Raw genomic sequence first — 22,749 nt, 5'->3', positions numbered from 1 at the left:
TTGACCTTAAACTTGGCAATTTTAATCACTATGCTTGCTTTTCCACTGTCAAATGAACTTTTTAATGGGAAATTCCTGCTCATAGACTGGTTTGTTTCATACATGAACCAGTAAGAGCCCTGAACTTAGAGAAGAACCTGAAAGGTCCTTGTTCTTCATGTGTTTTTACGTGATGGGCCTTTTTTCCTGCAGTTTAATTCACATTTATCAACAATTAAAGGGCACCTAGAATGAAAATCATTGTTTTTGTGTTTTTGGTGTTTCTTCAGCGTCCCCCAGCTGTGGGGAACACACACCAAGTGTGAGGCAGTGTCATAACCTCTGTTTGAAGGATCTCCCCTTTTTTGAATCGCCGTGGGAAAATGGACCAATGCGATTTTGGCTGAAGTGTTACGTCACAGTTCAGTCAGTGCCCCCCCCCCCCCCACTCACACACACCCCTTTGACATATTTCGGGGGGGGGGGCGATTATGCGAGCGAGCCGAGTGAGTGCAGCGCTCTTGTGTCGCAACTGGAGCCTGCAGCAGCAGCACTGACTGAGCAGATTGATTGAAGGAATGGCCTCGATACAACTGAGACCTTTGTTTTATCTGCGCTGTCTGTCGCTAGCTGGCCTGGCCTGGCTTGAGGGGGAAGGAATCTCGCCAGCCAGGCAGGCTACCAAGGGGCCAGGCCACCAGGAAAACTCCCAGTTGTCCCGACAGTCACCCCGCCACTGCATGTACGGCTGGATCTGCGAATGGGCCGTGGCTACTTGGTATCTTATCTTACGAATGTTGTTGTATGATATGGAATGTTGTCAATTGACAGTAGCCGTCACACTTAGCACTGGCGACAGTTAGCCAAGAAAGTGGGAGTACTTTCTTTTCAGTGACAGTGAGGGCAGCCAATCACCGAGTAGTAGTTAAATGAGGTTGCCAGATAAACAACTGCAACTGATCTCCGTCAACTCATGCACTTGCATAAATAATGAGGTTGCCAGATGAGGTCAGAAACGACCCCAATAGGGACAAATGAGGCATTCTAAACCCAACATGGTAACATAGCGGTTTCAGAGAGCCTTTTAGGAAGCTACTGAGCCATCACAGACCCAACCATTTTTTGTGGGGTTACATATCACACCACAGAACAAGAATTAATACCCCTTCAACCTCTCTATGGCACCTTTAATGTACTGTAATTTAATGAGTTGGGACTGTGAAAGCTGCTGTGTATTTTTACAGTTTATTCCATGTAATTTTGTGGAACAGTTCATCACTGTAATTTGACGGTATTCGTCTGGAAACTCTGCTGCCAGACTTTTCACCGTTTTTTTATAGTTTTTTTTCTTGACAGTGTACACAGAGGTCTCGTGGTTGAGCCGGGGCACACAGAGTCCCGCCCCCACACAGCTGAGAAACGCAGCTCTGAGCAGCTGCCTCAGTCACACAGAAGATAGACGCGTTTCCTGGTTGGCGAGTGCAGACACAACTTCTCTGAGTGCAGGGTTCACTTCTCTCATTGCTGTTTGTTCACTGTTGAGGTTTTATTCCTCCACCAACCTGCTTCTGTCTGGAAAGAAACAAATAACTGGAGTGCTGCACATCAACAGACTTGGAGTTTGGACACGGACGAATGAAGTTTGGCTTTTTGTTTCTTCCATCAGATCAGAGCTGATAGGAAAAACAATCAGGTGGTTTTATTAAACCAGCAGTGAGCTGGACTTCAGCCCAGGTCCTCAGTCCCACTGTCAGTTCACTTCAACATGAACGAACAAAATCCAACCCTCACCTGGCCTGGAAATCAATAACAATTACATAACAACTCCTTTATTTCTCTCCTGTTCAGGTCCAGTTGGTCTCCATCCATCATCATCTTCCGCTTATTCCTTACTATTAAGGGTCGCGGGGGGGCTGGAGCCTATCCCAGCATCTACGGGCAAGAGGCGGGGTACACCCTGGACAGGTCGCCAGTCCCAGTTGGACTCATTCATCTCTATTTGTTAGGATTTCACTTCATGAGTTCAGAAGCATCTTCACATGAGACGCTGGTTCCTCACATTGATTGATAGTTGAATTCTGTGTTTGATGTCTGAATTCTGTCTTTGATCTCTGGGTTCTGTGCATTGAATTCCTGCTCCAGTCTTTGATCTCTGACTGATTCTAAACTCATCAAAGGATCACATCAGCATCTTGGTCCAGACTCCAGATGGTGATTTTACCAAGTGCACCACAGTCCTTGTTGCTGTCTGCTGTTGGGTCACAGCAAAGTAAGGAAACAGCCTGACGGTCCTCAGGAGGAAATCCAACAACCTCCAAAGATGGAGGTGAATCTAGACCCTCTCATGTTGGCCATCCTTGATGAACTTGGGCGGTACTCTGGTGCAGGGATGAGGTCATGGAGCTGATCTGGGAGCAGTCCTGATATTAAATGCTGTGATGAAGGACAGTGTGGAGGCAAAATGGACAAAATGTGTCAACATCAAATAAAGTTGTAAACCTGTTTGAAGTCTTATTTTGTGTTTGATGGACATTTTTAAAATCACTAATGATTTTTTTGACTGAACGTCCTGGATCCTGTGGTGCCTGATGAGGAGACAACTTGAGTACAGAGTTGGAGAAGAGGGTTTTTGGAGGGGAGATGATTTTTGCAGTGCTACAAGTCAATAAAATGTCATCATTTTTCAAAATGTCCTCACTAAGATGGTTATTAATTCTCTCTCTCCCTCATTCTCAGCTGCTACAGCCTTCAAAGAAAACCTTTGACTGGTGGATCTAACAAAGATCAGATGTTGTCTCCTCTAGAACATCAACAGCTTAACGTTGTGGGCAGGACTCCTACCTGAGCAGGGAGACCCCAATGGATTTCTAGTCCTGATAGGGAGAGGGAGCCTCCTGGGTCACGGAGTGGGGAACCTGATAGGGAGTGGGATGACCCGCCCATTGTGGGTGATTGACAGGGCAGGTTTGATCTATGTTTTCATTTTCAAAAGTAATTTTGAATATTTGTGGACAGTTAGCCCAACTTGAACATGGAGAAGATGTCTTCTGATAGTGAATCGACTGTTGTCACATTTAAGGATCACTTGAGCTGATAAGATGAAGGCTACACAGGACCAGCTGGAGATGCCAGGGATTGAACCCAGGGCCTCATACATGCTCAGCATGCGCTCTACCACTGAGCTACACCCCCTCTGGTAGAGTCACTGTTTAACTGATGCAGGAACACAAACACAGACACAACATTTATTTTCTTCATTTTAGGGATGTCTGTGTAGGTTCTCATTCATCCAGGTCATCGTAGATCGAAGCGAAGTAAAATCTGGTCAAATGGACGTAAGTTTATCTTGAAGACGTTTCACCTCTCATCCGAGAGGCTTCTTCAGTTCTAGTGAAGAGTGTGGAAACTCCAGCTTATAAACCTATGTGGGAGTGGTCAGTGCTAATGTGGTGGAAACGACCCTCCCGAGACTCACCTGGCCTCCCCAAACGACAGTCGTTGTGAGGTGTCAGGGAGTTTCAGGGGTGGTCGTTAGGGAGTTTCACCGACCACTCAGATGCTAATGGACTGTGCTGGCAGCAGCAACTCAGTCGCGTTTTAAGGTCTCATATGTGTGAATGTCACTGAGAAGAGAACTGATCTTGTCCTGGTAGTCAGTTGTGTCAAGGACCACCATGCATCTTCCTTTGTCAGCCGGAAGGATGGTGATGTTCTCATCTTTGCTCAGTGCATTCAAGGCCTTCCTTTCCTGGACCAAGAGGTTGGCAGAGGGGACCTTCGCTTCGGAGAGGGCCGCTGTGACCTTGAGTCGTAGTTCATCTGCTTTTGTGGTGGAGAGGTTGTTCTTCTTGATGGCGGATTCTGTGGCAGTGATGAGGTCCACCGTCGGGAGATGTTTCGGGGTGACAGCAAAGTTCATTCCTTTGGCAAGGACGCGTTTCTCAGGACTGGTGAGCTCCCTGTTGGATAAGTTCCTTATCCACCTGTCCTGTGAGTCCGCTGGGGTTGGGCCTTCTGCTTCTCGTTCCCGGTCGAGGCGAGACTGGAGGCGAGCGAAAGTCCTTTTCTGCCTCTCCTTGCTCTTCTGATGTTGAGATAGTTGGGCTGTCCCAACGAAGGAGGTGACCTTGTCCAAGATGGCGGGTGGCAAAAATGGCGATAACTCTTGATTAAGGTGATCTAGCTTGGTCTTTAGTCCCTCGATGGTGAAATGGACCTGTCTCACTCTCTCGTTGAGAAGCTGATTTTGTGCCCGTTCCAAAATCTTGCTGGCCCTGTGGCCCCTCACGGTGGATCCTAGTAGTAGGCTAGTGGGAATGAGGTTGTATTGGCGGCATCGGAGGTTGGAACGTAGATGGTTCCTGTAGTCTGCGATTTTCCTTGCAGTCCTTTCGCATTCCCGCACCACACTAAGGATGTCCTTCCCATAGTGTTCGGCAAGATGTCTGTGTAGGTTCTCATTCATCCAGGTCATCGTAGATCGAAGCGAAGTAAAATCTGGTCAACTGGACGTAACTGAGCCTGTGATCTCAAAGGCTCTGTGATCTCTGTCATTTCACTGTGATGTCAGCCCTCACAGTCTGAAGGCGTGTTCACATCAATCGTGACACAAATTTTCGTGCAACAAGTTCACATGTAAAGTCCATGTAGAGAGCTGAACTGGTGTGTGTACTCGCCGGCAACGTGAGTGACGCGTATTCATGCATTTGAAAGTATTCAACTTTTGTGACAAATTCTCATGACTAGGAGTCCAGAGAGCCTGTCAGCGTTGAGATTCCCCTGGCGTCAGGGAAGTCATGTCAACGGTCCTGGAGCCTGGAGTTGGTGTTGGACCTTGATATCCTGGCACCGATCCTCACAAACAGGTCATCGAACAGGAACCTCGTCAGCCTGAAGTAGCGCTGGAAACGGCCGTCGTCCAGGCGCAGTTCTTGGAGAAAGAGAGTTAAGAAGTTTAGAGGTCCAAGAAGCTTCTTCAGTTCAAAACTTGCCTTTAACCTTCAGTCTAACGCTGTTCCAGCATTGGATGAAAGAGACTGGTGCTCTCATCTTCTTCAACACTGACTTGTTCTACCAGGACAAGAGAATCTGAGCTTGGATGTCATTTAGCAGTCAAAGGCTTGTTAAACTGGTCAACATCAGCTGGTGTTCACTCTGATGATGTAACGATGGTCTGGATTCTTCCTTCTGGAGCACCAAGCTGCTGGGAAGAAGCCTGATGATGTCAGAGTTGTGTTCAGTGGCTCCTGCTGGGTCCATTTCTGACAACTGGGCTCCAAAGAGTTCAGCTGTTTAAAAGGCTCAGAGAAAGCAGCACATCATGGTGGTCAGGAGACGAGGTGGCCGAGTGGTTAAGGTGATGGACTGCTGATCCATTGAGCTCTGCAGGCGTGGGTTCCAATCCCATCCTCGTCGTAGGAGACTTTGGTTTCTGCTCCTAGATTCTGGAACGACTCTGAACTGTGAGGCTTTTCAAGAGGAGATCCTGCAGCACCAGAGAGCTGCAGTTCCAGGACCCCACAGCACCACCTACTGAATTGGATGATAAAATGCAGTCCTGGGGCTCTAGTTTGGTGACAGCGCCACCTATCGAATTAGATGATCTCAAAATACTACTTTGTAACGATAGTTTTAAAGGTTTATTCCACCAAAATACTACTTCCTGTCCTTTAGTTTCTAACTACTGTATAAAAGGATTATTTTCCTTTTATACCTAATTTCCAATTCCTCCAAAATACTTTCTAATTTATAGTTTTAAAGGTTCATTCCACCAAAATACTTTCTAATTTATAGTTTTAAAGGTTCATTCCACCAAAATACTTTCTAATTTATAGTTTTAAAGGTTCATTCCACCAAAATACTTTCTAATTTATAGTTTTAAAGGTTCATTCCACCAAAATACTTTCTAATTTATAGTTTTAAAGGTTCGTTCCACCAAAATACTTTCTAATTTATAGTTTTAAAGGTTCGTTCCACCAAAATACTTTCTAATTTATAGTTTTAAAGGTTCATTCCACCAAAATACTTTCTAATTTATAGTTTTAAAGGTTCGTTCCACCAAAATACTTTCTAATTTATAGTTTTAAAGGTTCATTCAGTTGAGGGCTCCTGGTTCTGTGTGAGGGGTTGAGGGTCGATATGGGATGATGAGGAAGATTTCATGTCACGATGGTCCTGCTAAAGTAACTGTGAGTCATGAAATCAAACAATGTCATCAAAATACACTTGAACTCTTAAAATGGCAATAAAATCTACGGAATCATTTTACCACAAACACTTTTATTGTGTTTTTGTGAGCATCATTTTTCAAACATTATAACATAAACTTTAAAAAGGGTCCATTCACTAACACTCTTACTTGAAGGTAGTCACTGATATCAGTAAACAGCTGATAAAGATTTGTGTTCATGTTTTAATTCTCTACTCTGACCTGTGCTGAGACACTGGACCAGAGAGGAAGACCTGCTCAGCCTCCTGCATGGACCAATTCTGCAGCTCAGTGATGACGACGAGGGATTCAGCATTGAGTTCATTTTAAACTTTTTGGAGGAAACACCTGTAAATTAACCAGCAGTTACTGGTGATGCTTCACAGTTTCCAAGCTCAAACGGCCTCCGGCTTGTTGGACTCACAATTTCCAAAAAAGGTAGACATCAAAAGTCAAATCATGTTTTTGTTTGGTTTTGTGTTGTTTTGTTTTTTACTGGAGGAAAACTTCAAATTGTGATGATGTGTCTGACTTAGAAACTGAACCCCCAAAAATCAAAAAGTCTCCTTCTTCTGTGCCGTGATCTCTGAGCTGATCATGATTGATCTCATCAATAATCCTTGGCAGCCGACCAGTCACACACAGCCCCCCCCCACACACACACACACTGAGACATGCAGCAGCTCACAGTAACTGCCTCAGTCACACAGCAGATAGACTCCTTTCTATAACAAGATAAGCAGTAGAAATGGATGGAAGTGATGATGAACTGATGAACAGGTGATTTGTCCAAAAGTCAACATCAGATTCATTTCCAATCTGTGGAAGCAGTTTCATCTTGAGGTTCCAGGTAAGAACAGCCAGCTGTGGGCTGACACACATCTCTTCAGGAGCACTTCTATGCTCCAAACTTGACAGGTTGAATTGTGTCTGTATTCTGAGGGCAGCAGGAGGACGGAGGAGTGAGGACACACACATTTGGAACTGAGAGCAGCTGTGTGTGTGATTTCCCCTCCAAAGATGAAACCAGCTCCTTCATGCTGGCGATGAAGGCTCACAGTCACACTGACCCTGCTACAAATACTTTGATATGCAACAGACTGGTTTCTCTTCTGGTACTTGGTTATCAACTGTTGTCACATTTATGGATCAATTTAGCCTCATGAAGGCTCCAAAGGACCAGCTGGAGATGCCGGGGATTGAACCCAGGTCCTCATACATGCAAAGCATGCGCTCTACCACTGAGCTACATCCCCTCTGTCAGAGTCACTGTTTAACTGATGCAGCAACACAAACACAGACACAACATTTTATTCTTCATTTTAGGGATAAAAAGGAAGTCAGCCTGTGATCTCAAAGGCTCTGTGATCTCAGTAGTTTCACTGTGATGTCAGCCCACACAACCTTAGACCACAGAGGCAAGTCAGGCTCCAGGAAGCTGAGGCTGCTCCGTTCTCAGTCCAATCCAGAGTGAAGGTTTCCCTCTCAGAAGCTTTCCAATCCAGCCCAGATCCTCTCTGACTAGCAGGAGTCTTTGACGAATAAATAATCATGATATTGAACGTCTGCTCATCCTCAGAATGAAGTAAAAGTATTTGCGTTCCTAAAAAATTCTCCAGATGCTAAGATCAATTATTAACATTGATTGACAGCTCTAAACTGAGCCACCATCACTATACAGTTGCAACTGAAATATTTAGAAATATTTCAAGGAAGCAGCAGGCCCTCATCCGCCTGAGGTATATCAGGTGGAGGGAATTGAATTCGGAATTGAATATGAATTCGGAAGAATTGATAATGAACTTAAAATGATGCTAACAGTAATGTATTGATACTTGCTAATCAACTCAGTGATGCTTGCAGTAATGTAGTAAGAGTTTCGAATAAACTCAAAGTGATGCTGCCAGTCATGTAGTAAGAGTTGCTAATTAACTAAATTTAATGCTACAGTGATGTCGTGAGAATTGCTCAACAACTCAAAATGATGCTAACAGTAATGTAGTGATAGTTGCTAAAAAATTCAAAGTGATGCTGACAGTCATGTAGTAAGAGTTGCTACGAACCTCCAAATAATGCGACAGTGATGTCAGAAGAATTGCTAAAGATCTGAAAATGATGCGACAGTGATTTAGCAAGAATTGCTAATGAACTCAAAATGATGCTAAAAGTAATGGATTGAACGTTTCGAATAACCTCAAAGTGATGCTGAAAGTCATGTACTAAGAGTTGCTACGAATCTCAAAATAATGCGACAGTAATGTAGTAAAAGTTGCTACGAACCTCAAAATATTGCGACAGTGATGTTGGAAGAATTGCTAATGAACTCAAGATGATGCTAACAGTAATGGAGTGATAGTTGCTAATAAACTCAGTGATGCTTACAGTAATGTAGTAAGAGTTTCGAACAACCTCAAAGTGATGCTGACAGTCATTTAGTAAGAGTTGCTAATGAACTCAATTCAATGCTACAGTGATGTCGTGAGAATTGCTCATAAACTCAAAATGATGCTAACACTAATTTAGTGATAGTTGCAAATTAACTCAAAGTGATGCTGACAGTAATGTAGTAAGAGTTGCTACGAACCTCAAAATATTTCGACAGTGATGTCAGAAGAATTGCTAATGAACTCAAAATGATGCTAACAGTAATTTAGTGATAGTTGCTAATAAACTCAGTGATGCTTACAGTCATGTAGTAAGAGTTGCTACGAACCTCAAAATAATGCGACAGTGTTTTCGGAAGAATTGCGAATGATCTCAAAATGATGCGACAGTGATTTAGTAAGAATTGCTAATGAACTCAAAATGATGCGAACAGCAATGGAGTGAAAGTTTCGAATTACCTCAAAGTGATGCTGACAATCATGTAGTAAGAGTTGCTACTAACCTCAAAATATTGCGACAGTGATGTCAGAAGAATTGGTAATGATCGCAAAATGATGCTAAAAGTAATAGAGTGAACGTTTCGAATAACCTCAAAGTGATGATGACAGTCATGTAGTAAGAGTTGCTTTGAACCTCAATATAATGCGACAGTGATGTCAGATGAATTGGTCATGATATCAAACTGATGGGACAGTGATGTCGTAAGAATTGCTAATGAACTCAACATGATGCTAACAGTAATGTAGTGATAGTTGCTAAGAAACTCAGTGATGCTTACAGTAATGTAGTAAGAGTTTTGAAAAACCTCAAAGTGATGCTGACAGTCATTTAGTAAGAGTTGCTAATGAACTCAATTCAATGCGACAGTGATGTCGTGAGAATTGCTCATGAACTCAAAATGATGCGAACAGTAATGTAGTGATAGTTGCTAATAAACTCAAAGTGATGCTGACAGTAATGTAGTAAGAGTTGCTACGAACCTTAAAATAATGCAACAATAATGTAGTAAGAGTTGCTACGAACCTCAAAATGATGCGACAGTGATGTAGTAAGAATTGCTAATGAACTCAAAATGATGCTAACAGTAATGGAGTGAAAGTTTCGAATAACCTCAAAGTGATGCTGACAGTCATGTAGTAAGAGTTGCTATGAACCTCAAAATACTGTGACAGTGATATCAGAAGAATTGCTAATGATCTCAAAATAATGCGACAGTAATGTAGTAAATGTTGCTACGAACCTCAAAGTATTGCGACAGTGATGTCGGAAGAATTGCTCAGGAACTCAAGATGATGCTAATAGTAATGTAGTGATGGTTGCTAACAAACTCAGTGATGCTTAAAGTAATGTCGTAAGAGTTTCGAACAACCTCAAAGTGATGCTGACAGTCATTTAGAAAGAGTTGCTAATGAACTCAATTTAATGCTACAGTGATGTCGTGAGAATTGCTCAACAACCCAAAATGATGCTAACGGTAATGTAGTGATAGTTGCTAATAAACTCAAAGTGATACTGAAAGTAATGTAGTAAGAGTTGCTATGAACCTTAAAATAATGCAACAATAATGTAGTAAGAGTTGCTACGAACCTCAAAATATTGCGACAGTGATGTCGGAAGAATTGCTCATGAACTCAAAATGATGCGACAGTGATGTAGTAAGAGTTGCTAATGAACTCAATTTAATGCTACAGTGATGTCATGAGAATTGCTCATGAACTCAAAATGATGCTAACAGTAATGTAGTGATAGTTGCTAATAAACTCAAAGTGATGCTGACAGTAATGTAGTAAGAGTTGCTACGAACCTTAAAATAATTCAACAATAATGTAGTAAGAGTTGCTACGAACCTCAAAATATTGCGACAGTGATGTCGGAAGAACTGCTAATGATCTCAAAATGATGCTAACAGTAATGGAGTGAAATTTTCGAATAACCTCAAAGTGATGTTGACAGTCATGGAGTAAGAGTTGCTCCGAACCTCAAAATAATGCGACAGTAATGTAGTAAGAGTTGCTACGAACCTCAAAATATTGCGACAGTGATGTCGGAAGAATTGCTAATGAACTCAAAATGATGCTAACAGTAATGTAGTGATAGTTGCTAATCAACTCAGTGATGCTTACAGTAATGTAGTAAGTGTTTTGAATAACCTCAAAGTGATGCTGACAGTTATGTAGTAAGAGTTGCTACGAACCTCAATATAATGCGACAGTAAAGTAGTAAAAGTTGCTACGAACCTCAAAATATTGCGAAAGTGATTTCGGACGAATTGCTAATGAACTCAAGATGATGCTAACAGTCATGTAGTGATAGTTGCTAAGAAACTCAGTGATGCTTTCAGTAATGTAGTAAGAGTTTCGAACAACCTCAAAGTGATGCTGACAGTCATTTAGTAAGAGTTGCTAATGAACTCAATTTAATGCTACAGTGATGTCGTGAGAATTGCTCATGAACTCAAAATGATGCTAATAGTAATGTAGTGATAGTTGCTAATAAACTCAAAGTGATTCTGACAGTAATGTAGTAAGAGTTGCTACGAACCTTAAAATAATGCAACAATAATGTAGTAAGAGTTGCTACGAACCTCAAAATATTGCGACAGTGATGTCGGAAGAACTGCTAATGATCTCAAAATGATGCTAACAGTAATGTAGTAAGAATTGCTAATGAACTTAAAATGATGCTAACAGTAATGTAGTGATAGTTGCTAAGAAACACAGTGATGCTGATGGTCATGTAGTAAAAGTTGCTACGAACCTCAAAATAATGTGACAGTAATGTCAGAAGAATTGCTAAAGATCTCAAAATGATGCGACAGTGATTTAGTAAGAATTGCTAATGAACTCAAAATGATGCTAACAGTAATGGAGTGAACGTTTCGAATAACCTCAAAGTGATGCTGACAGTCATGTACTAAGAGTTGCTAATGAACTCAATTCAATGCTACAGTGATGTCGTGAGAATTGCTCATGAACTCAAAATGATGCTAAATGTAATGTAGTGATAGTTGCTAAAAAACTCAAAGTGATGCTGACAGCAATGTAGTAAGAGTTGCTACGAACCTTAAAATAATGCAACAATAATGTAGTAAGAGTTGCTATGAACCTCAAAATATTGCGACAGTGATGTCGGAAGAACTGCTAATGATCTCAAAATGATGCTAACAGTAATGTAGTAAGAATTGCTAATGAACTTAAAATGATGCTAAAAGTAACGTAGTGATAGTTGCTAAGAAACTCAGTGATGCTTACAGTAATGTAGTAAGAGTTTCGAACAACCTCAAAGTGATGCTGACAGTCATTTAGTAAGAGTTGCTAATGAACTCAATTCAATGCTACAGTGATGTCGTGAGAATTGCTCATGAACTCAAAATGATGCTAACAGTAATGTAGTGATAGTTGCTAATAAACTCAAAGTGATGCTGACAGTAATGTAGTAAGAGTTGCTACGAACCTTTAAATAATGCAACAATAATGTAGTGAGAGTTGCTTCCAAACTCAAAATAATGTGACAGTGATGTCAGAAGAATTGCTAATGATCTCAAAATGATGCGACAGTGATTTAGTAAGAATTGCTAATGAACTCAAAATGATGCTAACAGTAATGGAGTGAACGTTTCGAATAACCTCAAAGTGATACTGACAGTCATGTAGTAAGAGTTGCTACGAACCTCAAAATAATGCGAGAGTAATGTAGTAAAAGTTGCTACGAACCTCAAAATATTGCGACAGTGATGTCGTAAGAATTGCTAATGAACTCAAGATGATGCTAAAAGTAATGGAGTGAAACTTTCGAATAACCTCAAAGTGATGCTGACAGTCATGTAGTAAAAGTTGCTACGAACCTCAAAATATTGCGACAGTGATGTCGGAAGAATTGCTAATGAACTGAAAATGATGCTAACAGTAATGTAGTGATAGTTGCTACGAACCTCAATATAATGCGACAGTAATGTAGTAAAAGTCGCTACGAACCTCAAAATATTGCGACAGTGATGTCGGAAGAATTGCTCATGAACTTAAAATGATGCTAACAGTAATGTAGTGATAGTTGCTAATCAAGTCAGTGATGCTTACAGTAATGTAGTAAGTGTTTCGAATAACCTCAAAAGTGATGGTGACAGTCATGAAGGAAGAGTTGCTACGAACCTCAAAATAATGCGACAGTGATGTCAGAAGAATTGCTAAAGATCTCAAAATGATGCGAAAGTGATTTAGTAAGAATTGCTCATGAACTCAAAATGATGCTAACAGTAATGGAGTGAACGTTTCGAATAACCTCAAAGTGATGCTGACAGTCATGTACTAAGAGTTGCTGCGAACCTCAAAATATTGCGACAGTGATGTCGGAAGAATTGCTAATGAACTCAAAATGATGCTAACAGTAATGTAGTGATAGTTGCTAATCAAGTCAGTGATGCTTACAGTAATGTAGTAAGTGTTTCGAACAACCTCAAAATAATGCGACAGTAATGTAGTAATAGTTGCTACAAACCTCAAAATATTGCGACAGTGATGTCGGAAGAATTGCTAATGAACTCAAAATGATGCTAACAGTAATGGAGTGAAACTTTCGAATAACCTCAAAGTGATGCTGACAGTCATGTAGTAAGTGTTTCTACGAAACTCAAAATAATGCGACAGTGATGTCGGAAGAATTGCTCATGAACTCAAGATGATGCTAACAGTAATGTAGTGATAGTTGCTAAGAAACTCAGTGATGCTTAAAGTAATGTAGTAAGAGTTTCGAAAAACCTCAAAGTGATGCTGACAGTCATTTAGTAAGAGTTGCTAATGAACTCAATTTAATGCTACAGTGATGTCGTGAGAATTGCTCAACAACTCAAAATGATGCTAACAGTAATGAAGTGATAGTTGCTAATAAACTCAAAGTGATGCTGACAGTAATGTAGTAAGAGTTGCTACGAACCTTAAAATAATGCAACAATAATGTAGTAAGAGTTGCTACGAACCTCAAAATATTGCGACAGTGATGTCGGAAGAATTGCTAATGATCTCAAAATGATGCGACAGTGATGTAGTAAGAATTGCTAATGAACTCAAAATGATGCTAACAGTAATGGAGTGAAACTTTCGAATAACCTCAAAGTGATGCTGACAGTCATGTAGTAAGAGTTGCTACGAACCTCAAAATAATGCGACAGTAATGTAGTAAAAGTTGCTACGAACCAAAAAATATTGCGACAGTGATGTCGGAAGAATTGCTAATGAACTCAAAATGATGCTAACAGTAATGTAGTGATAGTTGCTAATCAACTCAGTGATGCTTACAGTAATGTAGTAAGTGTTGCTACGAACCTCAAAATAATGCGACAGTAATGTAGTAAGAATTGCTACGAACCTCAAAATATTGTGACAGTGATGTCGGAAGAATTGCTAATGAACTCAAGATGATGCTAACAGTAATGTAGTGATAGTTGCTAAGAAACTCAGTGATGCTTTCAGTAATGTAGTAAGAGTTGCTACGAACCTCTAAATATTGCGACAGTGATGTCGGAAGAACTGCTAATGATCTAAAAATGATGTGAAAGTGATGTAGTAAGAATTGCTAATGAAATTAAAATGATGCTAACAGTAATGGAGTGATAGTTGCTAATTAACTCAGTGATGCTTACAGTAATGTAGTAAATGTTTCGAACAAACTAAAAGTGTTGCTGTCAGTCATGTAGTAACAGTTGCTTCTAACCTCAAAATGATGCTAACAGTAATGTAGTGATAGTTGCTCATCAACTCAGTGATGCTGACAGTGATGTAGTAAGTGTTTCGAACAACATCAAAGTGATGCTGAGAGTCATGTACAAAGAGTTGCTACGAACCTCAAAATAATGCGACAGTAATGTAGTAAAAGTTGCTACGAACCTCAAAATATTGCGACAGTGATGTCGGAAGAATTGCTCATGAACTTAAAATGATGCTAAGAGTAAAGTAGTGATAGTTGCTTTTCAACTCAGTGATGCTTGCAGTAATGTAGTAAGTGTTTCGAACAACATCAAAGTGATGCTGAGAGTCATGTACTAAGAGTTGCTACGAACCTCAAAATAATGCGACAGTAATGTAGTAAAAGTTGCTACGAACCTCAAAATATTGCGACAGTGATGTCGGAAGAATTGCTAATGAACTCAAGATGATGCTAACAGTAATGGAGTGAAACTTTCGAATAACCTCAAAGTGATGCTGACAGTAATGTAGTAAGTGTTGCTACGAACCTCAAAATAATGCGACAGTAATGTAGTAAAAGTTGCTACGAACCTCAAAATATTGCGACAGTGATGTCGGAAGAATTGCGAATGAACTCAAGGTGATGCTGACAGTAATGTAGTGATAGTTGCCAAGAAACTCAGTGATGCTTAAAGTAATGTAGTAAGAGTTTTGAACAACCTCAAAGTGATGCTGACAGTCATTTAGGAAGAGTTGCTAATGAACTCAATTTAATGCTACAGTGATGTCGGAAGAATTGCTAATGAACTAAAGATGATGCTAACAGTAATGGAGTGAAACTTTCGAATAACCTCAAAGTGATGCTGACAGTAATGTAGTAAGTGTTGCTACGAACCTCAAAATAATGCGACAGTAATGTAGTAAAAGTTGCTACGAACCTCAAAATATTGCGACAGTGATGTCGGAAGAATTGCGAATGAACTCAAGGTGATGCTGACAGTAATGTAGTGATAGTTGCTAAGAAACTCAGTGATGCTTAAAGTAATGTAGTAAGAGTTTTGAACAACCTCAAAGTGATGCTGACAGTCATTTAGGAAGAGTTGCTAATGAACTCAATTTAATGCTACAGTGATGTCGTTAGAGTTGCTCAACAACTCAAAATGATGCTAAAAGTAATGAAGTGATAGTTGCTAATAAACTCAAAGTGATGCTGACAGTAATGTAGTAAGAGTTGCTACGAACCTTAAAATAATGCAACAATAATGTAGTAAGAGTTGCTACGAACCTCAAAATATTGTGACAGTGATGTCGGAAGAATTGCTAATGATCTCAAAATGATGCGACAGTGATGTAGTAAGAATTGCTAATGAACTCAAAATGATGCTAACAGTAATGGAGTGAAACTTTCGAATAACCTCAAAGTGATGCTGACAGTCATGTAGTAAGAGTTGCTACGAACCTCAAAATAATGCGACAGTAATGTAGTAAAAGTTGCTACGAACCAAAAAATATTTCGACAGTGATGTCGGAAGAATTGCTAATGATCTCAAAATGATGCGACAGTGATGTAGTAAGAATTGCTAATGAACTCAAAATGATGCTAACAGTAATGGAGTGAAACTTTCGAATAACCTCAAAGTGATGCTGACAGTCATGTAGTAAGAGTTGCTACGAACCTCAAAATAATGCGAAAGTAATGTAGTAAAAGTTGCTACGAACCTCAAAATATTGCGACAGTGATGTCGGAAGAATTGCTAATGAACTCAAAATGATGCTAACAGTAATGTAGTGATAGTTGCTAATAAACTCAAAGTGATGCTGACAGTAATGTAGTAACAGTTGCTAGGAACCTTAAAATAATGCAACAATAATGTAGTAAGAGTTGCTACGAACCTCAAAATAATGTGACAGTGATGTCAGAAGAATTGCTAAAGATCTCAAAATGATGCGACAGTGATGGAGTAAGAATTGCTAATGAACTCAAAATGATGCTAACAGTAATTGAGTGAACGTTTTGAATAACCTCAAAGAGATGCTGACAGTCATGTACTAAGAGTTGATACAAACCTAAAAAATAATGGGAAAGTAATGTAGTAAAAGTTGCTACGAACCTCAAAATATTGCGACAGTAATGTAGTAAAAGTTGCTACGAACCTTAAAATAATGCAACAATAATGTCGTAAGAGTTGCTACGAACATCAAAATATTGCGACAGTGATGTCGGAAGAATTGCTAATGAACTCAAAATGATGCTAACAGTAATGGAGTGAAACTTTCGAATAACCTCAAAGTGATGCTGACAGTAATGTAGTAAGTGTTGCTACGAACCTCAAAATAATGCGACAGTAATGTAGTAAAAGTTGCTACGAACCTCAAAATATTGCGACAGTGATGTCGGAAGAATTGCTAATGAACTCAAGATGATGCTAACAGTAATGGAGTGAAACTTTCGAATAACCTCAAAGTGATGCTGACAGTCATGTAGTAAGTGTTGCTACGAACCTCAAAATAATGCGACAGTAATGTAGTAAGAATTGCTACGAACCTCAAAATATTGTGACAGTGATGTCGGAAGAATTGCTAATGAACTCAAGATGATGCTAACAGTAATGTAGTGATAGTTGCTAAGAAACTCAGTGATGCTTTCAGTAATGTAGTAAGAGTTGCTACGAACCTCTAAATATTGCGACAGTGATGTCGGAAGAACTGCTAATGATCTAAAAATGATGTGACAGTGATGTAGTAAGAATTGCTAATGAAATTAAAATGATGCTAACAGTAATGGAGTGATAGTTGCTAATTAACTCAGTGATGCTTACAGTAATGTAGTAAATGTTTCGAACAAACTAAAAGTGTTGCTGTCAGTCATGTAGTAACAGTTGCTTCTAACCTCAAAATGATGCTAACAGTAATGTAGTGATAGTTGCTCATCAACTCAGTGATGCTGACAGTGATGTAGTAAGTGTTTCGAACAACATCAAAGTGATGCTGAGAGTCATGTACAAAGAGTTGCTACGAACCTCAAAATAATGCGACAGTAATGTAGTAAAAGTTGCTACGAACCTCAAAATATTGCGACAGTGATGTCGGAAGAATTGCTCATGAACTTAAAATGATGCTAAGAGTAAAGTAGTGATAGTTGCTTTTCAACTCAGTGATGCTTGCAGTAATGTAGTAAGTGTTTCGAACAACATCAAAGTGATGCTGAGAGTCATGTACTAAGAGTTGCTACGAACCTCAAAATAATGCGACAGTAACGTAGTAAAAGTTGCTACGAACCTCAAAATATTGCGACAGTGATGTCGGAAGAATTGCTAATGAACTCAAGATGATGCTAACAGTAATGGAGTGAAACTTTCGAATAACCTCAAAGTGATGCTGACAGTAATGTAGTAAGTGTTGCTACGAACCTCAAAATAATGCGACAGTAATGTAGTAAAAGTTGCTACGAACCTCAAAATATTGCGACAGTGATGTCGGAAGAATTGCGAATGAACTCAAGGTGATGCTGACAGTAATGTAGTGATAGTTGCTAAGAAACTCAGTGATGCTTAAAGTAATGTAGTAAGAGTTTTGAACAACCTCAAAGTGATGCTGACAGTCATTTAGGAAGAGTTGCTAATGAACTCAATTTAATGCTACAGTGATGTCGGAAGAATTGCTAATGAACTAAAGATGATGCTAACAGTAATGGAGTGAAACTTTCGAATAACCTCAAAGTGATGCTGACAGTAATGTAGTAAGTGTTGCTACGAACCTCAAAATAATGCGACAGTAATGTAGTAAAAGTTGCTACGAACCTCAAAATATTGCGACAGTGATGTCGGAAGAATTGCGAATGAACTCAAGGTGATGCTGACAGTAATGTAGTGATAGTTGCTAAGAAACTCAGTAATGCTTAAAGTAATGTAGTAAGAGTTTTGAACAACCTCAAAGTGATGCTGACAGTCATTTAGGAAGAGTTGCTAATGAACTCAATTTAATGCTACAGTGATGTCGTTAGAGTTGCTCAACAACTCAAAATGATGCTAACAGTAATGAAGTGATAGTTGCTAATAAACTCAAAGTGATGCTGACAGTAATGTAGTAAGAGTTGCTACGAACCTTAAAATAATGCAACAATAATGTAGTAAGAGTTGCTACGAACCTCAAAATATTTCGACAGTGATGTCGGAAGAATTGCTAATGATCTCAAAATGATGCGACAGTGATGTAGTAAGAATTGCTAATGAACTCAAAATGATGCTAACAGTAATGGAGTGAAACTTTCGAATAACCTCAAAGTGATGCTGACAGTCATGTAGTAAGAGTTGCTACGAACCTCAAAATAATGCGAAAGTAATGTAGTAAAAGTTGCTACGAACCTCAAAATATTGCGACAGTGATGTCGGAAGAATTGCTAATGAACTCAAAATGATGCTAACAGTAATGTAGTGATAGTTGCTAATAAACTCAAAGTGATGCTGACAGTAATGTAGTAACAGTTGCTAGGAACCTTAAAATAATGCAACAATAATGTAGTAAGAGTTGCTACGAACCTCAAAATAATGTGACAGTGATGTCAGAAGAATTGCTAAAGATCTCAAAATGATGCGACAGTGATGGAGTAAGAATTGCTAATGAACTCAAAATGATGCTAACAGTAATTGAGTGAACGTTTTGAATAACCTCAAAGAGATGCTGACAGTCATGTACTAAGAGTTGATACAAACCTAAAAAATAATGGGAAAGTAATGTAGTAAAAGTTGCTACGAACCTCAAAATATTGCGACAGTAATGTAGTAAAAGTTGCTACGAACCTTAAAATAATGCAACAATAATGTCGTAAGAGTTGCTACGAACCTCAAAATATTGCGACAGTGATGTCGGAAGAATTGCTAATGAACTCAAAATGATGCTAACAGTAATGGAGTGAAACTTTCGAATAACCTCAAAGTGATGCTGACAGTAATGTAGTAAGTGTTGCTACGAACCTCAAAATAATGCGACAGTAATGTAGTAAAAGTTGCTACGAACCTCAAAATATTGCGACAGTGATGTCGGAAGAATTGCTAATGAACTCAAGATGATGCTAACAGTAATGGAGTGAAACTTTCGAATAACCTCAAAGTGATGCTGACAGTCATGTAGTAAGTGTTGCTACGAACCTCAAAATAATGCGACAGTAATGTAGTAAGAATTGCTACGAACCTCAAAATATTGTGACAGTGATGTCGGAAGAATTGCTAATGAACTCAAGATGATGCTAACAGTAATGTAGTGATAGTTGCTAAGAAACTCAGTGATGCTTTCAGTAATGTAGTAAGAGTTGCTACGAACCTCTAAATATTGCGACAGTGATGTCGGAAGAACTGCTAATGATCTAAAAATGATGTGACAGTGATGTAGTAAGAATTGCTTATGAAATTAAAATGATGCTAACAGTAATGGAGTGATAGTTGCTAATTAACTCAGTGATGCTTACAGTAATGTAGTAAATGTTTCGAACAAACTAAAAGTGTTGCTGTCAGTCATGTAGTAACAGTTGCTTCTAACCTCAAAATGATGCTAAAAGTAATGTAGTGATAGTTGCTCATCAACTCAGTGATGCTGACAGTGATGTAGTAAGTGTTTCGAACAACATCAAAGTGATGCTGAGAGTCATGTACAAAGAGTTGCTACGAACCTCAAAATAATGCGACAGTAATGTAGTAAAAGTTGCTACGAACCTCAAAATATTGCGACAGTGATGTCGGAAGAATTGCTAATGAACTTAAAATGATGCTAACAGTAAAGTAGTGATAGTTGCTTATCAACTCAGTGATGCTTGCAGTAATGTAGTAAGTGTTTCGAATAACCTCAAAGTGATGCTGACAGTCATGTACTAAGAGTTGCTAGGAACCTCAAAATAATGCGACAGTAATTTAGTAAAAGTTGCTACGAACCTTAAAATAATGCAACAATAATGTCGTAAGAGTTGCTACGAACCTCAAAATATTGCGACAGTGATGTCGGAAGAATTGCTAATGAACTCAAGATGATGCTAACAGTAATGGAGTGAAACTTTCGAATAACCTCAAAGTGATGCTGACAGTAATGTAGTAAGTGTTGCTACGAACCTCAAAATAATGCGACAGTAATGTAGTAAAAGTTGCTACGAACCTCAAAATATTGCGACAGTGATGTCGGAAGAATTGCGAATGAACTCAAGATGATGCTAACTGTAATGTAGTGATAGTTGCTAAGAAACTCAGTGATGCTTAAAGTAATGCAGTAAGAGTTTTGAACAACCTCAAAGTGATGCTGACAGTCATTTAGGAAGAGTTGCTAATGAACTCAATTTAATGCTACAGTGATGTCGTGAGAATTGCTCAACAACTCAAAATGATGCTAACAGTAATGAAGTGATAGTTGCTAATAAACTCAAAGTGATGCTGACAGTAATGTAGTAAGAGTTGCTACGAACCTTAAAATAATGCAACAATAATGTAGTAAGAGTTGCTACGAACCTCAAAATATTGCGACAGTGATGTCGGAAGAATTGCTAATGATCTCAAAATGATGCGACAGTGATGTAGTAAGAATTGCTAATGAATTCAAAATGATGCTAACAGTAATGGAGTGAAACTTTCGAATAACCTCAAAGTGATGCTGACAGTCATGTAGTAAGAGTTGCTACGAACCTCAAAATAATGCGACAGTAATGTAGTAAAAGTTGCTACGAACCAAAAAATATTGCGACAGTGATGTCGGAAGAATTGCTAATGAACTCAAAATGATGCTAACAGTAATGTAGTGATAGTTGCTAATCAACTCAGTGATGCTTACAGTAATGTAGTAAGTGTTTCGAATAACCTCAAAGTGATGCTGACAGTCATGTACTAAGAGTTGCTACGAACCTCAAAATATTGCGACAGTGATTTCGGAAGAATTGCTAATGAACTCAAAATGATGCTAACAGTAATGAAGTGAACGTTTCGAATAACCTCAAAGTGATGCTGACAGTCATGTACTAAGAGTTGCTACGAACCTCAAAATAATGCGACAGTAATGTAGTAAAAGTTGCTACGAACCTCAAAATATTGCGACAGTGATGTCGGAATAATTGCTCATGAACTGAAAATGATGCTAACAGTAATGTAGTGGTAGTTGCTAATCAAGTTAGTGATGCTTACAGTATTATAGTAAGTGTTTCGAACAACCTCAAAGTGATGCTGACAGTCATATAGTAAGAGTTGCTACGAACCTCAAAATAATGCGACAGTGATGTCGGAAGACTTGCTGAAGATCTCAAAATGATGCGACAGTGATGTCGGCAGAAATGCTAATGAACTTAAAATGATGCTAACAGTAATGTAGTGGTAGTTGCTAATCAAGTCAGTGATGCTTACAGTAATGTAGTAAGTGTTTCGAATAACCTCAAAGTGATGGTGACAGTCATGTAGGAAGAGTTGCTACGAACCTCAAAATAATGCGACAGTGATGTCAGAAGAATTGCTAAAGATCTCAAAATAATGCGACAGTGATTTAGTAAGAATTGCTCATGAACTCAAAACGATGCTAACAGTAATGGAGTGAACGTTTCGAATAACCTCAAAGTGATGCTGACAGTCATGTAGTAAGTGTTGCTACGAACCTTAAAATAATGCAACAATAATGTCGTAAGAGTTGCTACAAACCTCAAAATAATGCGACAGTAATGTAGTAAATGTTGCTACAAACCTCAAAATAATGCGACAGTGATGTCAGAAGAATTGCTAAAGATCTCAAAATGATGCGAAAGTGATGTAGTAAGAATTGCTAATGAACTCAAAATGATTCTAACAGTAATGGAGTGAAACTTTCGAATAACCTCAAAGTGATGCTTACAGTCATGTAGTAAGTGTTGCTACGAACCTCAAAATAATGCGACAGTAATGTAGTAAATGTTGCTACGAACCTCAAAATATTGCGACAGTGATGTCGGAAGAACTGCTAATGAACTCAAGATGATGCTAACAGTAATGTAGTGGTAGTTGCTAATCAAGTCAGTGATGCTTACAGTAATGTAGTAAGTGTTTCGAACAACCTCAAAGTGATGCTGACAGTCATGTAGTAAGACTTGCTACGAACCTCAAAATAATGCGACAGTGATGTCGGAAGAATTGCTAATTAACTCAAGATGATGCTAAAAGTAATGTAGTAAGAGTTTCAAACACCCTCAAAGTGATGCTGACAGTCATTTAGTAAGAGTTGCTAATGAACTCAATTCAATGCAACAGTGATGTCGTGAGAATTGCTCATAAACTCAAAATGATGCTAACAGTAATGTAGTGATAGTTGCTTAAAAAACTCAAAGTGATGCTGACAGTAATGTAGTAAGAGTTGCTACGAACCTCAAAATAATGTGACAGTGATGTCAGAAGAATTGCTAATGATCTCAATATGATGCGACAGTGATTTAGTAAGAATTGCTAATGAACTCAAAATGATGGTAACAGTAAAGGAGTGAACGTTTCGAATAAACTCAAAGTGATGCTA

General features: G+C 39.2%; 2 non-coding genes across 2 annotated transcripts; both read right to left on the bottom strand.

Annotated features, from left to right (window-relative positions):
• Window positions 1–3,099: 3,099 nt before the first annotated feature.
• trnaa-agc (transfer RNA alanine (anticodon AGC)) lies at window positions 3,100–3,171 on the bottom strand. The gene has a single exon. It is a non-coding gene; the product is annotated as a tRNA-Ala (tRNA).
• A 4,200-nt stretch (window positions 3,172–7,371) lies between these two features.
• trnaa-ugc (transfer RNA alanine (anticodon UGC)) lies at window positions 7,372–7,443 on the bottom strand. Its single transcript has one exon. It is a non-coding gene; the product is annotated as a tRNA-Ala (tRNA).
• Between the last annotated feature and the right edge of the window lie 15,306 nt (window positions 7,444–22,749).

The sequence above is a fragment of the Aulostomus chinensis genome, chromosome 1 (assembly GCF_037954235.1).
Source record: "Aulostomus chinensis isolate RoL2024-O1b breed Wild chromosome 1, RoL_Achi_v1.0, whole genome shotgun sequence".
NCBI lineage: Eukaryota > Metazoa > Chordata > Actinopteri > Syngnathiformes > Aulostomidae > Aulostomus > Aulostomus chinensis.
The sequence above is the reverse complement of the archived record's forward strand: the minus strand, read 5'-3'. Positions and strand labels throughout refer to the sequence as shown.